Consider the following 7129-nt stretch of genomic DNA (forward strand, 5'->3'; position numbering starts at 1 on the left):
CCTTTGGTGTGAACCAGTGAGTTGAAGATAGTGCTCTCTCTCTCTCTCTCTCTCTCTCTCTCTCTCTCTCTCTCTGTGTGTGTGTGTGTGTGTGTAAGTCATCCATTTGTAGTCACAAAAAGAAAATGCGCCTGAGTCCACTAGGGCCCCTGCCTGTATCTGCCCCCTTGCACTGCCTCTGTGCCAAGGACAAAAGGCCCGACCTACCTACCTGCACCTTGGAAACAAATTAGTTTAAATGCTTGAACCCACAAGATTGTGGTCTTCAATATATTTGAATGGAAGCAAACCAAAAAGCAGCAAAGGAGGCAGGGAAGCAGGAGCTTGGTACCAAGTGACTCTTCTGCCAAGGAAACTTATGAGAAACACACCACATTTCCAGAATCCTCTTTCTAGTCAGGGATCCCCTGAGATAAAAGGTCGAGGGAAGAGAAAGGGGATCAGGCAGCAGTGGGAGCCCAGGAAGATCTTTCCCCAATTTCATGTGTCTTTGCTTGCTATTGCCCTGATGGTCTACACTGATTATTTTCTTTGAGTGCCAGATGTGAGATGCGTTCAGAAAGACACCTCACACAGCACCCATTTACAAACAAATCGACCCAGGCTGCATTCTGCTGCACAGAAAACAACTTTCCCTCCCTGTTGCTGCAGCAAAACCAGGCCGCCCCAGTCAGGTGGGAGAGCCGATGGCGCTGCGCGTCCTGCTGCTGCCCCTTGCAGGCCGTGAGCCCAGGCAGGGACCCAAATGGGACCAGGCTGGCAAGGCATACAGGGTGAGGCTGGGGTTACTTGCACACCTGCTGTCCCAGAATGGTTGTGGGCCTGGAGGGGGCAGGCATTATCTCTATATTCAGAGAATTGGGAGGCTTGTTCTGCTTACCCCTGGGCCCTGCCAAGGCCCAGGCCCTGTGCATCACACACTACAGTATACCCCTGGGCATTGCTTCCCCTTCTGGATGCTCCTTGGTGCCCCACTGACTCCCTGGGCTTTGGCACAATAAGCGGCCGGCTCGGACCGGGCTTCCGACCTGGACAGTGTCGAGTGGCGTGCCATCCAGGAGGGCGCCAACTCCATCGTGACGTGGCTGCACCAGGCAGCCGTCGCAGCCCCCAGCGAGGCCTCCTCTGAGTCCGACTCCCTCCTGTCCCTGGGGTCGGGGCTGTCCATGGGCCCCTCCCCGCAGCCCTCAAAGCACAGGAATGGGCGACAGCCTGGGGCAGGTCCGCCTCAAGACCTATCCCCCTACTTGGCTGATCCAGCCTGTCCAACAAACCTCTACCCTTGCCTGGATCACACAGCCTTATTCTTTTATTTATTTATTTTTAATTTTTATTATTAATTACATTGCATTATGTGACACAGTTTTATAGGTACTGGGATTCCCCCTACCCTTCCCCAAACCCTCCCCCCATGGTGGCTTCCTGCACGTTGTTGCATTACCACAGTTCAAAATCACATGAGATTCATATGACTGCTTAGATGACCCCACCTATGAATCCCCAAGGGGGAGCACCCAGATCACAGCCATCCCTGGACTGGCATAGTGGGGCTGGAAAGAGCTCAGCAAGTATTTGGGCTGATTGTCTAATCATTTAATCATTTTGCAGCTCCATATGCAGTGACCACACTGGCTGTACTGGAAATTTGGACTTGACAGCTGACCCCAGGATCAGTCTTTGGGACTGTCCAGGAAGAAGAGGTATCCTTCCGATGACCTCCCCAGAAAGAGGTGCCAGCTTTATGGGTTGGCCACAGGTGCTTGTGGCTTCCAAGGAGGGCTAGGAGAAGCAAAGGAGGTTTCCTGTGATCATGACTCTGAGCCTGGCCCATCTGACCCACTGGAGCTGCCCTGGGAAGGCATGGCTAAGTTTTCCATGAGCACAGCTGGGAGCTGGAGGAGGACTTTCCCCATAGCAGTGCAGCTCCTTTGGGCTGCTCCTGGCGCTGCTATCTGGGGAATGGGGCTGCACTTTGTGCGCAGTTCCTGTGTAAAATGCAAGGAAAGCGGGACAATGTGCCAGTCACTTACACCTCTCTGGAAACAAATGGACAGAATACAGCCTGGTATTTTTCTTATTTTATATATTTCCTTTTATTTAGTAGGGAGACAGGAAGAGAGATCTCCTAACTGCAGGCTCGGTACTCAAATGCTTGCAATATCTGCAACTGGGACCGGTCAAGGTTAGCAGCCAGAAATTAATCCTGGCCTCTCACTTGGGTGGCAGGGACCTGAGTACTTGAGCCCTGGCCTGCTTCCTCCTAGAGTACACATGACAGATATTTAGACATGGGACTAGAGTCACCTGGCCCGGGTCCTTGGGCTTACCTGCAAGAATATGTCCTACTTAGTGAAAAAGGCAGAGCAGTGGACACAGGCCCTGTTGACAAAAGAGAGTATGGAAGCTTATTTGGTGTCATGGTAGAAAAAGGAGTTCAGAACAAATTGGACAACTACCCCAGTCAAACGATGACAGCAAAAAATCTAGGTGAATGGAGACCTGAGGTTTACTGTATCAGCCAATGGACATTGAGAGGGTGACATCATCCTTGGATCGGTGAAATTGACAGCATTCCAGAACTATCCAAACCACTTGGGCAGAACCCTCAAAATATGTTGATATGAGGTGGTGGTTCTTCATCCCTGGGTACTGGGATGTTTGGAAAGTCATGTGTGGCTTCCCCCTTTGTCTCGCTCCTTCCCCAAGAAACAACAAGAATAAATAGCAAAACCGGAAGCAATGGGTTCACTCAGCTTCCCTGAACCTTGATCATTCCCACCCTGATGAAGTATGTAATCATTATCAAAAATAAATAATAATAATAAAAAGAATTGACCACAGATCCTGGACTCAGATAGGGGAGCTCCAAATTGCATCCTAACCTTTATGCCAAAAGCCCACCTCTCAAGCGGTGAAGAGGCTGCAGCTGTAGGAAAATGTCTTCATATGTTTCAGTACTGAATACCCAGTGTGACTTCAGTTGCTGAGGCCCCGGACAGGTGGATGTCTCCTAGGTCCTAGAAGTTGCCACTGTCCATCATGGAAGCCAACTGATGCCTGGTGGTCTAGCTCTTGGTTTCGGATTGGCGCAGTTCTGGCCACTGAGACCGCTTGTGGAGTGAGTCAATGGACAGATCTTCCTCTCTGTCTCTCCTTCTCTCTGCATATGTGACATTTTAAACAAACAAACAAACAAAAAACAAACAAACAAACAAATAAATAAATAAATAAAATCTTTTTAAAGAAAAATGTGATAGAAGTAAACAATATTTTTCAGCACCTAGAGCTTAAAGCTCTCTTGGCTCTGTTCTGTCAGGGCAAGCTCACAGCAGTCCTAGGTGTAAGCTTCTTCCTCAGTCTCAAAGGAGGAAACTGAGGTTTCCAACTGCCAAGAGATGTTGTTTGACATCCATGTGCATTTCCAGGTGAGCATCCAAGTAGGACACCCGTGAGGAGGATGAGGTCTGACAAACCCAATCAGAATCATTATTGGCAAATCTAGGGAGACACCTTGCTGGGAAGAACCACTCACACTGAAGAGCTTATAAACACAGTGCTGTGTTTCCCAAATCTAACTACAGCTGCTCGCAGGTACCCAGAGTGCGAGCTCAGGCACCTCCTTCCACCTTCCCCACTGGCTTCAAAGAACAAAGAACCTAGGGACACTCAGCTCGAAGTCTACAAGTGGACCAAGGCACACCCTGCCAGGCCTGCAGGTGGAGACTGTCTTCCCATGTGTGCCCAGGCCCCGTGACTCTGTCCTGGTTTTGGTTAGCTATACCAAAACAGTCACCCACCAGCTGTGCAGGTGTCACCACTGCACCTCAGGGTGCCTGTTCAGGCCTGCATCTGAGCGCCACCTAGCGGCAGGTGTTGGGATGCTCTCAGAAAATCTGTCCTTCATGTAAAGCCAGTGTAAAGTGGACACTTTTTTTTTATTGTGTAAGTATTATTTTTGATAATGTTCACATATTTGATTAGGGTGTGGAGAGTCAAGGGCTAGAGGAAAGTGTGTGAGACCATTGTTTTCACAGTCTCTTCTTCCTGGATCTGGAGGAATGGGAGAAATAAGAGGAGAAGCCCCACCCAGGCTCCCAACCATCCCAGGGTCCCCAATGCGGGGTATGTTCCGAGGGTCCTGCTCAAATGGTTTTGATAGCCCAACAGTTCTGTATTGCTGCCAATCTTTCCACAAAATGGACACTTTGGACTGAGTACATCTGTGGTCCTGACAAATTGAGATCCGTTCTATATACCCTACTGTGTGCTAGCCCAGCTCAACCATGATAAGACAGCCTGAAGGAACTAACCCAGCTAATTATATGCTTTCTCCCCTGCACCAGACATCCCAAATGATCCTCAAAATCATTTACTGTGCTGTCTTCATAGTTTTTGTTCTATTTCAAATGGTGGTGTTTCTCTTCATTTTTCATCAAGATGAGGCACATATCTTATGTAAAAAGAGTTTATCGAGCATGCTCGCTTAAATAGTTAATATAGGTATGATTATATTAATATATTTTAAAATATAATTATTTAAGCATTCATACATTAAATATTATTTCTACAATTGGAGGATGTGGGTTAAACCACAGCTTGGAACTGCCACATTCACATTCCATATGAACAGACAGTCTGAGATCAAGTTGCATCTCCCACCTCCCCTTCCCGTCCAGTTTCCTGCTAACTCATCTGGAAAGCAGCAGCTGATGGCTCAAGTACTGAACTCAGGAGAGACCAGGATGGAGTTTGTGGCTTCCGGTTTTGTCCTTGGGCAGCCCTGGCTGTTCCAGCATTTGGGGAGTGAATCAATAGATGGAAGATTTGTCTCTCTTTCTCCCCCCTTTAGTGAAACTTTTAAATAAAACTTAAAATGAATCAGCAAACTTTTTCACAAAGTTATAAGTAAGACCAATAGCTTTTGGGAGCAACATTTCTTTTTTGTTTCCACATTACTATTATCATGATTATTATTATTATTCTGTATTCGGGGTTAGGAGAGATAAAGGGAAAAGCCCCAACCAGCCTCCAACCCATCCTGGGGCATGCTCCAAGCGTCCTCCTGCTCATGCACTTTTGATAGTTCAACACTTCTGAATTGGTGCCATTCTCACCATTCCACGCACGATGAAATCTCTTCAGAATCCACTGGCTAACCTAGTCTCTTCATGGCCGGGGTTCTGAGATCAGCAGTTCAGTTGGAGGGATTCCCAAAGAAACTTCATCTGAGGTGATCCCAGACCTGATTCTTGTGTGTACTTGCCAGTACAGGATCTGGCACAGTCTATCACTTCAATCAGCTTATGCATATGCTTGTTGTTACAATTGCTGGATCAGTTCTGTTTCCAGTCCTGTTTTCCACACGAATCAATGGGTATTGCAGTCCAGCCTGATCCTGCCCACTTGATACTCGGCCGTCACACAAACCAGTGGGAGCTGCAACCTAGTCGGGGTGATTCACAATAACCCCCAGTAGGCCTGCCCCCTATCCTGGTTCTCATGCTTGCTAGTATGTACCACAGACTTGTTCAGTCTGTCCCACATCCCATTCAGCTCTCATTCAATGGGCATTGAAGCCTAGTTCAACTTAATCAGCTCTACTATCCAGCCCAGACACATACCGTGGGTTCTGTCCTGTCTAGCCACTCCTGCCCAATCCTGGTTTTCACTGAAGACAGTGGGAGTGGTAATCCAAGAGGGAAGCACCTGCACTCACCCACTAGTTCCCTTCCAGGCCACTCCCACTCCTGGGTTATGCACTCTCCATGTGGTTCTGTGGTTTAACTTGACAAAATTAGCCCCCAGTGCCAGCCTCTGCCAGCTGATGCTGTGGCAAAGCCTAACCAACCCTCATCCACTCTAATTTATGTTTGCACCATTTGGAACAGTCAGCCCAGCCTGGCTTTTCCCTGATCTAGTTCACATGAGGCCCACAGGTGTTGTAGCCCTGCCTGGTCTGGTCTGCCACCACGCTCTCCAGTGGGCGTGACTGTCCAGCAGGGAAGCCCTTCCATTCCCCCTACCGGATTTGCCCCCTCCCTTCCTGGTTCTCAAATGTGCTGCTTGGACACTGCACCCCAATTTGATATGGCCCACCTCACCTTGGCATTTCTCAGTGTGTGTTGTAACCTGGCCTAGGCTGGTCCACCCCCAATTCCAGCTGACTCTGGTGACGGTTACAGCCCAGCAGGCCTCCAATCCCAGCCAAAATGTGCACTGGTATGTGTTGCAACCATACCTGGCCCTAACAACACTCTGTTCTGGTGCTCAGATTCGCCATCAGGTGAGGTGAATTGGTTCAGCCTGGTCTGCCCCAACCTATGTCAAATGTATGTCAGTGGGTACCTTTCCCTGGCCTGGTCTGGGCTGTTCCCTATCATAATTCTTGCACTCACCTGCAGGGACTGGGTCCTGCCAGAGGAGTTGCCCAGGCCCCTCCATCAGAACTTCTCCCAAAGCCAGATTTTGATCATACTAGTGGGTCCATAAGCCAGCCCAATTTAGTCCTCCTCCTGTCCAGAAACAGTGGCCTTTCCTGACAGGCCTTCAACCCATTCCGGTTCTTACCATTGGATGTTTCAGCCTAGTCAAGGCTCGTCCATACCCAGACAAAGCTCACACATGGCTCAGTAGGGGTTGAGACCTAGCCTAGTCTGTCCCACATCTACCCTGGTCCTCAAGAGCACCAGATGGTGTTGGAGTCTAGTCTGACTTGGTGCATCCAGTCCCAGTCCACACTTGTGCCATGGGAGACTGCAGCTATATCCAGAGAACACAGCCCCTAGTCCCGGCACTCACCAGTGGGATCTCCAACCCAGTGAAGGTGTCTTCTTAGCTCCCCAGTTGGGCCTGTTCCCAGCCATAGATTGCATGCATGCCAGTGGTTGCTGTGTCTCAGTTGGCATTGCCCCTCACCTGTCTTGGCCTTTGCCATCAGTGCTGTGGCCCAGTATCCCTGGCTCACGCAGACCACTCGGTTGAAGAGCCAAGTTTGACATGACCTATGCTCTGTGCTGAATTCTGTTGTTCCTTGTAAGTTGAGGTTTGCTCAGCCCTGCCTGGTCCACCCCCTTCCAATGGCAACTCGGCCCAACCCACATCCTGTTTTAGGATGCACATCTGGGTGCTG

The sequence above is a fragment of the Ochotona princeps genome, chromosome 20 (assembly GCF_030435755.1).
Source record: "Ochotona princeps isolate mOchPri1 chromosome 20, mOchPri1.hap1, whole genome shotgun sequence".
NCBI classification, from domain to species: domain Eukaryota; kingdom Metazoa; phylum Chordata; class Mammalia; order Lagomorpha; family Ochotonidae; genus Ochotona; species Ochotona princeps.